The sequence below is a fragment of the Bufo gargarizans genome, chromosome 1 (assembly GCF_014858855.1).
Source record: "Bufo gargarizans isolate SCDJY-AF-19 chromosome 1, ASM1485885v1, whole genome shotgun sequence".
Classification (NCBI taxonomy): domain Eukaryota; kingdom Metazoa; phylum Chordata; class Amphibia; order Anura; family Bufonidae; genus Bufo; species Bufo gargarizans.
The window spans coordinates 204,209,196-204,224,190 of NC_058080.1; positions in this window are offsets into that span (position 1 = coordinate 204,209,196).

Sequence of the window (14,995 nt, forward strand, 5' to 3'; positions counted from 1 at the left end):
GACAGGGACCATTATTTGTTCTGGGTCGTGGCGGATATATGTGGGCTGTCAAGAGTAAATAACATTAAACATGGTGGTCACATGTTTTGAATTCCTCCGAGATCCATGCCTCATTCATTTTTAGAATTGTGAGATAGTCCACACTGTCGTGAGCTAGGCAAGTGCGCTTATCGGTCACAATCCCCCCTGCTGCGCTGAACGTCCTTTCGGACAGGACACTGGACGAGGGGCAAGCCAAGAGTTCCATGGCAAATTGTGCCAGCTCTGGTCACAGGTCAAGTCTGCACACCCAGTACTGGTCCACCATTTTGTGTTTGTACAGGGGGTCTAAATACGTTGCCACCCAGTACTGGTCCTTTCCCTTTATCCTTTTTATACAGGAGCATAACACTGGAGCATGAAACCTAGAAACCTAGAATGTGTTGGCAGATAAGAACCATTTGGCCCATCTAGTCTACTCAATATACTGAATACTATGAATAGCCCATGGCCCTATCTTATATGAAGGATAGCCTTATGCCTATTCCATGCATGCTTAAACTCCTTCACTGTATTTCCAGCTACCACTTCCTGATTTACTTTTAAACCTTTGCCCCTCTAAATTAAAACTATGTCCTCTTGTAGCAGTTTTTCTTCTTTTAAATATTCTCTCCTCTTTTACCTTGTTGATTCCCTTTATGTATTTAAAAGTTTCTATCATATCCCCTCTGTCATATCCCCCCTCAGCATGAAGCCCCCCATTTGCACTAAACTGGAAGCGGTGGAGTGGACTTTAATAATGTCATCCTTGGTCTCCTCCCCCCAGCCACGGACAACACCAGGGATCCCAGAAAAGTGTAAAGTGCTCTTCTTGCTCCTCCTCTGCCCCGGTACCATACTCCTCTGACTCCTCTTCAGACTCCTGTTGACTTGTCTCAGATGGAGTTGCTCCCCCTTCGAATTTATCCAGCATTGCGACTTCCTCCTCTTCCTGCTCCTGCTCATCGACAGCTTGATCAATGACATGACGCAATGCACACTCCAGAAATAAGGCGTAAGGTACGATGTCACTGATGACGCCCTGGCTGTGACTGACCAGTTTGGTGATCTCATCAAATGGCCGCAGAAGTCTGTATGCGTTGTCCATGAGCAGCCACTGGCGCTGTGAAAAAAAAAAACAAGCTCCCCAGAACCTGTCCTTCCGCAGAGTTCGTGCAGGTAGTTGTTAATTGCACGTTTCTGCTGGATCAGCCTATCAAGCATATACAAGGTGGAGTTCCAGCACGTAGTGCAGTCACAAATCAGATTTCTGATGGGCAGGTGGTGTCGGCGCTGAAAGTCAGCAAGCGAGCCATGGCAGTGTAAGATCTTCTAAAATGGCCAGAGATTTTCCTGGCCTTCCGCCAGACGTTTTGGACCCCGGGGTATTTGGCAACGAATCGCTGCACGATTAAGTTCAGGACGTGTGCCATGCACGTAAGGTGTGTCATTTTGTCCTGTTTCAGCGATCTCAGCAGATTTGCACCGTTGTCGCACACCACTTTACCAACCATCAAATTGAGTGGGGTTAGCCACTGATCGGCCCAGTGGAAGAGGCGGTAGCAGTGGAAAAGGAGAAGTCAGCCGAGGAGGAGACGGAGGATGGAGTAGGAGGAGGAAAAGAGGCAGGCCTGCATGCAATCTGTGGCGGAAACACCAAATCGACACGGGTGCCACGGGTTGCATGCTTGTCAGCCGTCGGAAGGTTCACCCAGTGGGCAGTAAAATTTATGTACAGATGGAGCAATGACGAATATTCTAAAAAAAACGAATATATAGCAATATAGTGAATATATTCGTTATTCAGAATATTCACTTTTTTTTTTACAATTTGTACAATTGTTCACATACTCCTCCCCGACAAGCGTTCCCATCACCATGGGAACGCCTGTGGGTTAGAAAATACCATCGGATCTGAGTTTTCCCTGAGATTGTGAAAACTCAGATCTGATGATATATTCTAACCCACACGTGTTCCTATGGTGACGGGGACGCTTGTCGGGGAGGAGTATGCCAGAGTGGAATAACAGTACACATTGAAAAAAAAAAGACAAATATTCAAAATAACGAATATATTCGCTATATTGCTATAACTTAGTTTTTTAGAATATTCGTCATATTCGCTATATTGCTATAACTTAGTTTTTTAGAATATTCGTCATATTCGCTATATTGCTATAACTTAGTTTTTTTGAATATTCGTCATATTCTAAGACAAGAATATATAGCAATATAGCAAATCTTCGTAAAATGCACATATAGACTGCAATTTAGCTAATATAGTGCTATAGTATTTTTTTTTATAGTGTAAATATTTTCCAAATCTGAAGTTCAGAAGAGACCAAAAAAATTAGACTATAAAAAAATATTATAGCACTATAGTAGCTAAATTACAGTCTATATGTGCATTTTACGAATATTCGCTATATTGATATAACTTTTTTAAAATATTCATAATATTCTTAAAAAACAAAGTTATAGCAATATAGCGAATATTCGTAAAATACACATATAGACTGCAATTTAGCTAGAAGAGTGTTATAGTATTTTTTTTTAATAGTGTACATTTTTTCCAAATCTGAAGTTCAGAAGAGACAAAGCAAATTAGACCATAAAACAAAATAATATAGCACTATAGTAGCTAAAATCCAGTCTATATGTGTATTTTACGAATATTCGCTATATTGAATATTCGTAAAATACACATATTAGTCAATAGCCATAGCCAACCAATAGGAAAGTTGTCTTATACAGTTAAACAAAAAATCGCAATACACGAATAATTAAATCACATATTTTTTGCAATAAATAGAATAATGAAAAATATTTGATTTCGACGAATATAAGACGAATATTCAATCGAATATTCGCAAAATGGAATATGGCACCTCCCGATCATCACTATAGCTGTGGTAATGCAGCCGTAAACAAATGCTGCACTATCCAAATGCACTATATAGAAAGTATATTATTCTTATATCACACACCTGCTTTAATCAGTTTTTTATAGGGGCAACTGGTATATCACACCAGTAGAAATTATCTGTTCCAATAGCGTTTGTCACTCTGTCTAGCTGCAGTATCGCAGCAAAACTGCAAACAAATGCTGCACTATCCATATGCACTATACAGAAAGTATATTATTTGTATATAACACCCCTGCTTCAATCAATGGTTTTGGGGGGGCAACTGGTATATCACACCAGTTGAAATTATTTGTTCAAATAGTGTTTGTCACTCTCAGGAGCTGAGGTAACACAGCAAAACCGCAAACAAATGCTACACTAGCTACAAATGCTAACACCCCTGCCTCAATCACAAATGTTTTTTTTTTTCCCACAACAATGCCTCTTGTACATCGTCTTATTATCTTTTGGGAGACACCTATTTCATTTCCCGTCAAAAAATTACTTGCTGGTTGAATAAAAGTAACTATAAGTCAAAATTTGCCAGGGGTATGAATAATTATGGGCAGCACTGTATATATAAATTTATTTATTACTTACCTATGCATCAATTTATGATAATGTTGCCTGTAGCCTGTGTCCCTTCAGGATGGTGTTTCTTCCACCCACCTGGCTTTTAATGATTATGTCCGTGATATACATCATGTTTTGTAATTAATAAAGTATTTATGATATTTGATAATAGTACGTAGTCAGCTTAGTTTCTTTTATAGGTTTTGTATATTTCATGGGAGCTGGTACTCGTGATTGCTTACAGGTTGATCCTCGTACTATTGCAGCAATATGGATTCTATATGCTAATTTTAGCTTGGGCATGAGGATCCCCTTTGGTTGTTTTGTTTTTGTATATTAATGCCAAATACTGATCTACTTTGGAATATTTATTACAAGAAATTACAAAAATGCACAGGTGAAATAATAGAGAAAACATTAACCCCTTAAGGACACAGGACGTACCGGTACGCCCTATTTCCCCAGTCCTTAAGGACACAGTACGTACCGGTACGTCCTAACTTAAAATCGGGATTCCGGCGCCGCGGGGGTTAATCGCAACGGGATGCCGACTGTAATCATTCAGCCGGCATCCCGTAACAACGCAGGGGGGGTCATTTGACCCCCCGTATCGGCGATCGCAGAAAACCGCAGGTCAATTCAGACCTGCGGTTTTCTGCGTTTCCGGTCCATTCGGGTGTCCTGTGACCCGATGAACCGGAAAAAGACTGTGATCGGTGGCAAAATTATACACCACCAATCGCAGTACGAAGATTTGAAAAGGCGGTGCTGGCCCTGGTGCTGAACGCCACTGTCCAGGGTGCTGATTGGTTCAGGGGAGAGAGGCGTGAGATTCAAACTTCCTGCGCTCCTCTCTCCCCTCCTCTTCCTGTTCTGCACGAGCACCCGGCAGCATCGTCCAGCACCAGCTCCTGCATCCCCCTAATCGGCATCCATCACCCTCCTGCACCCATCTCCACCCAGGTAGGTTAGGGTCAGTGAGGGAGAGGCACCATTAGGCAGGGAAAGAAGGGAAAAGTAAGTTAGGAAAAAAAAAGAAAATGTACTTTTATTCAAAACTTCCATCTATCCATCTATCAGACCCCAGACCCCCCCCCCCTGCCACTTGCCCCCCCCACCACCACCAGCCCCCCACCACTCACCACCACTTTTTTTTATTCTGCGTGCGCTGACTGGCCGGCACTTTTTAGCGTCCGTCTACTGTTAGCGCATCGCCCGCCCCACCGCTGATCAGCAAGTTTGAACTTTTTTTTTCCCTAACACTTGCCCTTTTTTTTTGCCTTTTTTAGTACGCGAACACCCGTTGCCCCCAGACACACGCACATATAATAAAGTTTTCCACACAAGCACACATACACGCACACACACCCATGGCCCGCCGGATGTTCTCGGCCGAGGAGGCATACGCCCAGATTGCCTTCGACTCTGAGAGCCCCAGTGAGGATGAGGATGACCCCACATTCCTTTTATCATCCGCATCCTCCTCATCATCATCGGATGACGATGAACCACCAAGGCGGCGGAGACGCCGCCAGGCGGAGCCAGGGGCCCCACATGCTAGGGATCCTGTGGCCCACCCTAGTACGAGCCACCCTGGGGTTCGTACTGGTTTCCCGGCCCACCAAATAAGTCCACCGGACCCCCCTGCCGATGAACTTAGTTGGTGTCCCCCAGTGGACTTTGAGCCTGAGATTCCGGATTTTGCTAGCAATCCTGGAATCCAGATTCCCACAGTGGGGTTTACTGAAATAGACTATTTTAGTTTTTTTTTTTCAGTAACCCACTGGTAAATCTGATGGTGGAGCAGACGAATCTGTACGCCCAACAGTTCGTCGCTCAAAACCCAGGCTCATTTTTGGCTAGACCCGGTGGCTGGACGCCGGTCAGTGCAGCCAAAATGAGGACATTTTGGGGCCTCGTGCTGCCACGAGTCCAAAACCCAGTGTCAGGCAATACAGTAATACACTGGTATGATCTATACCAGTGTATTACTGTACTGTGCCGGCAGCAGGGAGCGCACGGTGTCATAGCAACCAGTGACGCCGTGCACTCCTGCTCTCAGGAGGGATCCAGGCCGCGGTTCCACGGCCCGCACACGGCCGTGAAACACGGCCGTGTGCATGGGGCCTAAGGGATTAAACAGAGAACAAAAAAAACAGCTTTAGAAAAAATATTGTCTGCAAGCAAAAATGATAACCTTTGCAACCGTTGTTTTTTTGGGGATGGTCCAGGAGGTAGTGGTAAAACCTATCTTTACAAAACTCTTCTCAGCACAGTTCGTGGAGAAGGTAACATTGCACTCCCTGTAGCCTCAACAGGTATAGCAGCCAATCTTCTTGAGGGTGGAAGAACATACCACACTCAGCTCAAATTACTTTTTCAGATAGTTGAAAACTCAATATCAAATATGCGTCTCAATTCTGCTGATGCTAAAAATTTGCGATCATCTACAGTACTCATTTGGGATGAGTGTACAATGCCCCGTCTATTGCTCTTACAGTGGTCGACAAGCTGCTAAAAGAAATAATGGATAACCAAAAACCTTTTGGAGGAAAGGTTTTACTACTTGGTGGAGATTTTCGGCAAACACTTCCAGTGGTTCTTCATAGTGACTGGACAAAAATTGTAGAAGCATGTATAAAGTATAATAAGCTGTGGCAAAACTTCCAAATACTTAACTTTACTAATTAAATCCGTTCAGTTGACACTAATTCAGCAATTGGTTGATCCATGTTGGCAATGGTGATACACCACACATTGACGATTTGCCCAAAGACATAATTTAAATCCCTTCGAAAATGTTATGTTCAGGAAATATTGTCAAATAATTATTTGGAGAAAGAATTCCATTTGGTGATGTCTCAAAGATAAAAAAAAAATATTTTTTGCCCAAAGAACTGTGATGTTGATAGCATAAATAAAGAGGTGCTAAACATTTTGGAAGGAGATAATGTGACATTCCTCATCTCAAACTCCATTGATGACTCAACTGAGAAAGATATGCAGAACTATCCTATTGAGTTTCTTAATGAGCTAACTCCAACAGGAATGACGAGGCAAAAGCTGAACCTTAAAGGGAGTCTGTCATCAGCATTTCACTTTTTTAACCCTTCCCATAGCTCTCTAGCATGCTTACAGTTAATAAAAACATTACCTCTAGCATCAATCCTGGACTTATAAAACCGTCAAAAACGATCTTTGTAACATATGAAAATTATGGCTCGCAAGTGCCCAGGGGCGGCGTTAACCTCTTAGGTGCCCTGCTAGCTCAGCCTTTTCTTTGCTTCCCCCGCCCCTTCCTTCCCTCCGCCCATCATTTCCCTCTGACCGCCTATCTACTAACTTGTTATTCGGCCGAGATCCCGCGCCTGCGCACTCAGTCCGTCGGCCGGCGCATGCGCACTGCGATGCCCATTCCTTGTATGGCATCACAGTAACTAGCCGGCGCATGTGCAATAGTTACTGTGATGCCATACAAGGAATGGGCATCGCAGTGCGCATGCGCCAGCTGACAGACTGAGTGCGCAGGCACGGGATCTCGGCGGAATAACAAGTTAGTAGATAGGCGGTCAGAGGGAAAGGATGGGCGGGCGGAGGGAAGGAAGGGGTGGGGGAAGCGAAGAAAAGGCTGAGCTAGCAGGGCACCTAAGAGGGTAACGCCGCCCCTGGGCACTTGCGAGCCCTCATTTTCATATGTTACAAAGATCGTTTTTGATGGTTTTATAAGTCCAGGATTGATGCTAGAGGTCACTTTTTTTATTAACTGTAAGCATGCTAGAGAGCTATGGGAAGGGTTAAAAAAGTGAAATGCTGATGACAGACTCCCTTTAAAAAGGGAGCAATAATTATGCTCCTTAGGATTATAAATACCAAAATAGGATTGTGCAGGGAACCCACCTCTTTGTTAAAGACTTAAAAAGAAACCTCATTATTGCTCAAGTTATAACAGGTTCAGCTGAAGGGGACATTGTCTTCATTCCCCATATTGATTTAGCTCCATCCTCTACTAATTTACCATTTACCTTAAAGGGGCTTTGCAGTTTGTTTTAACTGATGATCTATCCTCTGGATGGATCATCAGCATCTGATCGGCGGGGGTTTGACACCCGGGACCCCCGCCGATCAGCTGTTTGAGAAGGCAGCGGCCGCTCCAGCAGCGCCGCAGCCTTCTCACTGTCACGTACCGGCAGGACAGGTAGTGGATCCTCTGGACCAGAGAGGCGATGGCGCGGGTTGTACTAAAGGACCGGTTCTAAGCAGTTACTGGTCTTCACCAGAGCCCGCCGCAAGGCGGGATGGATTTGCTGCGGCGGTAACTACCAGGTCGTGTCCCCTAGTAACAACTCGACCTCTCTGGCAGCTGATAAGGCGTGGTACACAGGGAGAAGGCAAGAGCGTAGTCGGACGTAGCAGAGGTCAGGGCAGACGGCAAAGGTTCTAAGGCGAGTAGACGGTAGCAACGGGTTTGGCAACAGGCAAGGCAAACAAACACTGTGGAACGCTTTCTCTGAGGCACAAAGATCCGGCAGGAAGCTGTGGGAGGAGAAGGCATAAATGGGCAGTGCACAGGTGCAGTCTAATTAAGTCAGCACTGCCTCTCACAAACCTTAACCCTTAATATCCCTTTTGGACCAGGCACCAATCACTGGTGCACTGGCCCTTTGAATCTAAGAGTCCCGGCGCACGCGCGCCCTAGAGAGCGAGGACGCACACGCCGAGACACTGGAGTGCTGCCTGGGGGCATACGCTGTGAGCGCTCCGTGGCCAGCAGGGGACCCGGAGCGCTCAGCGTAACAGTACCCCCCCCCCCTTTGGTCTCCCTCTCTTTTTGGTACCGAAGAACTTGCGGATGAGACTGCGGTCCAGGATGTTCTCCTCCGGCTCCCATGACCTCTCCTCAGGACCGCAGCCCTCCCAGTCGACCAAAAAAAATATTTTTCCCCGGGAGATCTTGGTCGCCAAGATCTCCTTGACAGAGAATATATCGGAGGTACCGGCGACAGGGGTGGGAGAAACAAGCTTGGGAGAAAAACGGTTAAAGACAGCAGGTTTAAGAAGGGAGACATGGAAGGAGTTATGGATTCGGAGGGAGGGAGGAAGATGGAGCTGATAAGAAACTTGATTGATACGACTCTTGATTTTATAGGGTCCCAAGAAACGAGGGCCCAACTTGTAACTTGGGACCCTAAATCGGATGTACCTAGAGGAGAGCCACACCTTGTCACCCGGGCGAAATTCCGGAGGAGATCTGCGTCTCTTGTCAGCTTGAACCTTCATACGGGCGGAAGCCTTGAGGAGAGCAGCGTGGGTTTCTCGCCAGATGGAGGAAAAATCCTGTACAAGACTGTCCACGGCAGGTACAGAAGAAGGAGTGGGAGACTGCGGCAGAGGTGGAAGAGGATGACGGCCAAAAACGACAAAGAAAGGAGACTTGTTAGAGGCAGAGGATTGTTTGTAGTTGTAGGAGAACTCCGCCCAGGGAAGTAGATCAGCCCAGTCGTCATGGCGTAAGGATACAAAGTGACGCAGATAGTCACCCAAAATTTGGTTCACCCGTTCTACTTGGCCGTTAGACTGAGGATGGTACGAAGAAGAAAAGTCCAATTTGATCCCGAGCTGAGCACATAGAGCCCTCCAGAATTTGGAGACGAATTGTACCCCACGATCCGAGACAATATGTTTGGGAAGGCCATGGAGACGGAAGATGTGTTGGAAAAATTGTTTGGCCAACATGGGTGCAGAGGGTAGACAGGGCAGGGGTACAAAGTGAGCCATCTTGGAAAAGTGATCCACCACGACCCAAATAACGGACTTGCCATGGGAGGAGGGAAGATCTGTAATAAAGTCCATGGCGAGGCGATTTATCCCGGGCGCAAATCATACAGGCCTGGACGAAGTCCGAGACATCTTTCTCTAGAGAAGACCACCAGTACCTTTGGGAGATTAGTTGGAGAGACTTTTGCACCCCTGGATGACCGGCAAAAGGGGAGGCGTGGCCCCACTTGAGAATTCGCAGCCGCTGACGTGGGGGTACGTAGGATTTGCCAGGAGGAAGAAGGCGCAGGTCCACGGGAGCGACTGTTATAAGGCGTTCTGGAGGGATAATATATCGAGGTGTTAACTCGTCGCCCACCACATCAGAGGAGCGAGACAGAGCATCTGCCCTAATGTTCTTACAAGCTGGACGGAAATGGATCTCAAAATTAAAGCGGGCGAAGAACAGAGACCAACGAGCCTGACGGGGATTTAATCTCTGAGCAGACTGGAGATAAGCCAGGTTCTTGTGGTCCGTGAAGATGTACACAGGATGTGTGGCGCCCTCGAGTAAATGTCTCCATTCCTCCAGTGCCAATTTAATAGCCAGCAGTTCCCTGTCCCCAATGGAGTAATTTCTCTCTGCGGAAGAGAATGTTTTAGAAAAGAAGCCACAAGTAGAAGTCTTGCCCCGGGAAGACTTCTGGGTGAGGACAGCTCCGGCTCCCACGAGGAGGCATCCACTTCAAGAGAGAAAGGCTTGGTGGAATCTGGTCTAGAGAGAACGGGTGCAGAGGCAAAGGCGCATTTCAGGGACTGGAAGGCTTCCTCGGCTTGGGAAGGCCAGGATTTTGGGTTAGCTCCTTTTCTTGTGAGGGCCACGATAGGAGCTACCAGAGTGGAATAGTGAGGGATGAATTGCCTGTAGTAATTCGCAAAGCCCAGAAATCTTTGTATGGCTCGGAGACCAGAGGGGCGTGGCCAATCCAGAACCGCCGAGAGCTTGGCTGGGTCCATTTGAAGTCCTTGGGCTGAGATAATGTATCCCAGGAAAGGCAGAGAGGTCCGTTCAAAAAGACATTTTTCAAGTTTAGCGTACAGGCGATTTCTCCTAAGACGAGTAAGAACTTGTTGCACATGGACCCTGTGTTGATCCAAATTGGAGGAAAAGATCACGAGATCATCCAGGTATACGACCACGCAGGTGTAAAGTAAGTCCCTGAAAATATCATTGACGAATTCCTGGAAGACAGCAGGTGCGTTGCAGAGGCCGAAGGGCATCACCAAATACTCAAAATGGCCATCCCTTGTGTTAAAGGCGGTCTTCCATTCGTCTCCTTCCCAGATACGGATCAGATTATAGGCCCCTCGAAGGTCCAATTTTGTGAAGATCTTAGCCCCTCGGAGACGATCAAATAGCTCAGAGATTAGAGGCAGAGGGTAACGGTTCTTGATGGTAATTTTATTAAGACCTCTGTAGTCAATGCAGGGGCGGAGGGAGCCATCTTTTTTTGTCACGAAGAAAAAACCGGCCCCAGCAGGAGAAGAAGATTTTCTTATGAATCCTCTCTGTAGGTTCTCACGTATATAGTCGGACATGGCAAGAGTCTCAGGAGGTGAGAGAGGATAAATTCTGCCCCGAGGTGGAGTAGAACCGGGTATCAGGTCGATCGGGCAATCATAGGATCGGTGAGGAGGAAGGACCTCAGCTTGTTTCTTGCAGAAGACATCCGCGAAGGAATGGTATGGCTTGGGCAGCCCAGAAGGCGGAGAAACTTGCGGGTTCTGTTTGACCAGAGCAGGCTTGAGACAGCGGTCCGAACAGGAGGAACCCCAACGCAGGATCTCACCGGTGGACCAATTCAGGACAGGACTATGACGTTGAAGCCACGGCAGACCCAGGAGGAGTTCGGAGGAACAGAAGGGAAGGACAAAGAACTCTATAGTCTCGGTATGAAATATTCCGATGTCCATCTGCAGAGGCTGGGTACGGAACTGTACGGTGGCAGAGAGTCTCTCACCGTTAACAGTAGAGATAAAAAACGGCTTGGGTAGACGGATTACTGGAATACGGTACTTATCAACCAAGGAGGCGTGAATGAAGTTGCCAGCTGAACCGGAATCCAAGAAGGCGGCTGCGGAGAAAGAGGACTTGGAAGAGATGATCAACTGCACGGGTATGATGAGACGAGGAGAGGAAGAATCCACACCTAGCAACGCCTCTCCCACGTTTACTAGGTGCGAGCGTTTCCCGAACGCGGTGGACGGAGAGGACAATCTCTAAGGAAGTGCTCGGTACTGGCACAGTACAGACACAGGTTCTCGTTTCTGCGGCGGCTTCGTTCTTGCGGAGTCAGGCGTGACCGATCCACCTGCATGGCTTCCACGGCGGAAAGCCCAGTAGCGGGTTGAGGTGGACGCAGAAAAACGGGAGCCAGACGAGGAAAGCGTCTAGGACGAGCTTCTTCCTTTTCAATGAGGAGTTCCTCTTGTCTTTCGGCGAAACGTTTGTCTATCCTAGTGGCCAGCAAGATGAGGTCACTAAGAGTGGAAGGAAGCTCACGTGCAGCCAGAACGCCCTTTACTTCACTATTAAGTCCCTTCTTGAAGGTGGCGCAAAGGGCTTCATTGTTCCAGTTCAGCTCAGAGGCCAGGGTGCGGAACTGAATGGCATAGTCACCCACGGAAGAACCTCCTTGGGTATAATTTAGTAAGGCAGTCTCTGCGGAGGTAACCCGGGCAGGCTCCTCAAAAACATTCCGGAACTCTAGGCAGAAGCTCTGGACGGAAGCGGTGGCAGGATCTGCGCGGTCCCATAGTGGTGTAGCCCAGGCCAGGGCCTTCCCGGACAGCAAACTGAGAATAAAGGCTACCTTGGCTCGCTCAGAAGGAAACTGGTCGGACAGAAGCTCGAGGGGGAGAGAGCACTGCGACAAGAACCCACGGCACTGCTTAGGATCTCCGTCATATTTGTCTGGTAGGGACAAACGGATTCTGGAACCGGTGGCAACTGCAGGCGGAGGTGATGCAGCAGGAGCAGACGGAGGAGCTGGCTGTTGCTGAGAAGGCAGGAGCTGCTGCAACATGGCGGTCAGCTGGGCCAGCTGTTGACCCTGCTGGGCCACAATAGTGGTGAGGTCCGCTAGGCTTGGCAGGGGAACATCAGCGGGATCCATGGCCGGATCTTACTGTCACGTACCGACAGGACAGGTAGTGGATCCTCTGGACCAGAGAGGCGATGGCGCGGGTTGTACTAAAGGACCGGTTCTAAGCAGTTACTGGTCTTCACCAGAGCCCGCCGCAAGGCGGGATGGATTTGCTGCGGCGGTAACTACCAGGTCGTGTCCCCTAGTAACAACTCGACCTCTCTGGCAGCTGATAAGGCGTGGTACACAGGGAGAAGGCAAGAGCGTAGTCGGACGTAGCAGAGGTCAGGGCAGGCGGCAAAGGTTCTAAGGCGAGTAGACGGTAGCAACGGGTTCGGCAACAGGCAAGGCAAACAAACACTGTGGAACGCTTTCTCTGAGGCACAAGGCACAAAGATCCGGCAGGAAGCTGTGGGCCTCCACCTGCCATCACCAGATCAATAGGCGTATGCCTATATGTAAAGATCATATAAGTAAAACAAAGGAAAATTTTGAAAATAACAAAGGAGGAAGTGGAGAGGGAAGGGGGATCGGAAGGAGGGGGGGAGTATCAGTACCAATAATAAGGATATTTAGGTAAGTTGAGTGTTTATATACAGTACAGACCAAAAGTTTGGACACAACTTCTCATTCAAAGAGTTTTCGTTATTTTCATGACTATGAATTAACACATGTGGCATCACAACTATGAATTAACACATGTGGAATTATATACATAACAAAAAAGTGTGAAACAACTGAAAATATGTCATATTCTAGGTTCTACAAAGTAGCCACCTTTTGCTTTGATTACTGCTTTGCACACTCTTGGCATTCTCTTGATGAGCTTCAAGAGGTAGCCACCTGAAATGGTTTTCACTTCACAGGTGTGCCCTGTCAGGTTTAATAAGTGGGATTTCTTGCCTTATAAATGGGGTTGGGAGCATCAGTTGCGTTGTGGAGAAGTCAGGTGGATACACAGCTGATAGTCCTACTGAATAGACTGTTAGAATTTGTATTATGGCAAGAAAAACGCAGCTAAGTAAAGAAAAACGAGTGGCCATCATTACTTTAAGAAATGAAGGTCAGTCAGTCCAAAAAATTGGGAAAACTTTGAAAGTGTCCCCGAGTGCATGTCATGGAACCATGAACCGGACGTACAACAAGAGATAAGTGGAAATAAGAAGGCTTTATTGAAAATCAAGCTGTAAGGCGAAAGTCCAAACGGATGGCTAAACCGAAGCAGGGTCTTGCGAAGCCAGAGGTCAGGAACCAGAAGGGTAGTCAGACGAAGCCTGGATCAGGAACCAGCAGGGTAGTCAGACGAAGCCTGGATCAGGAACCAGCAGGGTAGTCAGACGAAGCCAGGATCAGGAACCAGAAGCAGCAGCAGTCTTAGAAGCATGTGAACACAGGAGGACCAAGCAAGGAACTGAAGCCACAGACCTCCTATATATATGAGCTAGGCATCCAGCTCCTCCCAGTGGGAAGGAGAAGCCGCAGGGTGGGAGGCTACAAGAAACCCAGAAACCAAGATGGCCGCCAGCACATGTCAAACGAAGGAGAACAGCAAGAAGGTAAGACCATGACAGTACCTCCCCCTCAAGGGCCCCTCCTCCGCGGAGTAAAGAACAGTTTCTGAGGGAAGCGTGCGTGGAAGGCTCGGAGCAAGGCAGGAGCATGGACATCTGCGGAGGGAACCCAGGAACGCTCCTCTGGACCATAACCACGCCAATGGACCAAAAACTGCACCCGACCGCGGACCAGGCGTGAGTCCAGGATATTGCTCACCTCATACTCCTCACGATTGCCCACTTGGACCGGACGAGGCCGAGGAACCGAGGAAGTGAAACGATTACACACCAGTGGCTTCAACAGGGAGACATGAAACACGTTGGAGATCCGCATGCCAGGAGGAAGCGCAAGGGCATAGGCTACCGGGTTTACCCTGCGAAGCACTCGGAAGGGACCAACAAAGCGAGGCGCCAGCTTGGGACTGGGCACTCGAAGGTTGAGGTTGCGGGTGGACAACCATACGCTGTCTCCGACCTGGTAGGAAGGAGCGGGCGCTCGTCTGCGATCAGCCTGGAGTCTCTGGCGCTGCGCAGAGGCCTCAAGGGACCTCTGGATCTGTACCCAAGAAGCACGTAGGACGGAAAGGTGATCCTCCACAGCCGGAATATCCTGTGGAGAGAATACCTCCGGTAACACGGCAGGTTGGAACCCATAATTGGCCATGAAGGGAGATGTCCCAGAGGAAGAGTTCACCGCCGTGTTCTGTCGGAATATTTATGCTGTCTCCGATTGACAGTCTATATGATTTATGTGAATAAATTAAAATCGGCAATAAAGGAGATTCTAACTTATTATCATAAATATCAAGCTAAAACAAGCTCGTGATCTGCGTTGAATTGAAGACAAAACCCAGTTACAGACAAAATATATATGTAATTTATTAATACAATTTATAGTGCAAAATAATATATATAATAAAATTGGCAGTAATAAAATTCACTCAATGATATGCAAAATAGTGGTAAAGACAAAAATAATTGAGAACATATATATATATATATATATATATATATATATATATATACACAATTATGCCTTCTTATA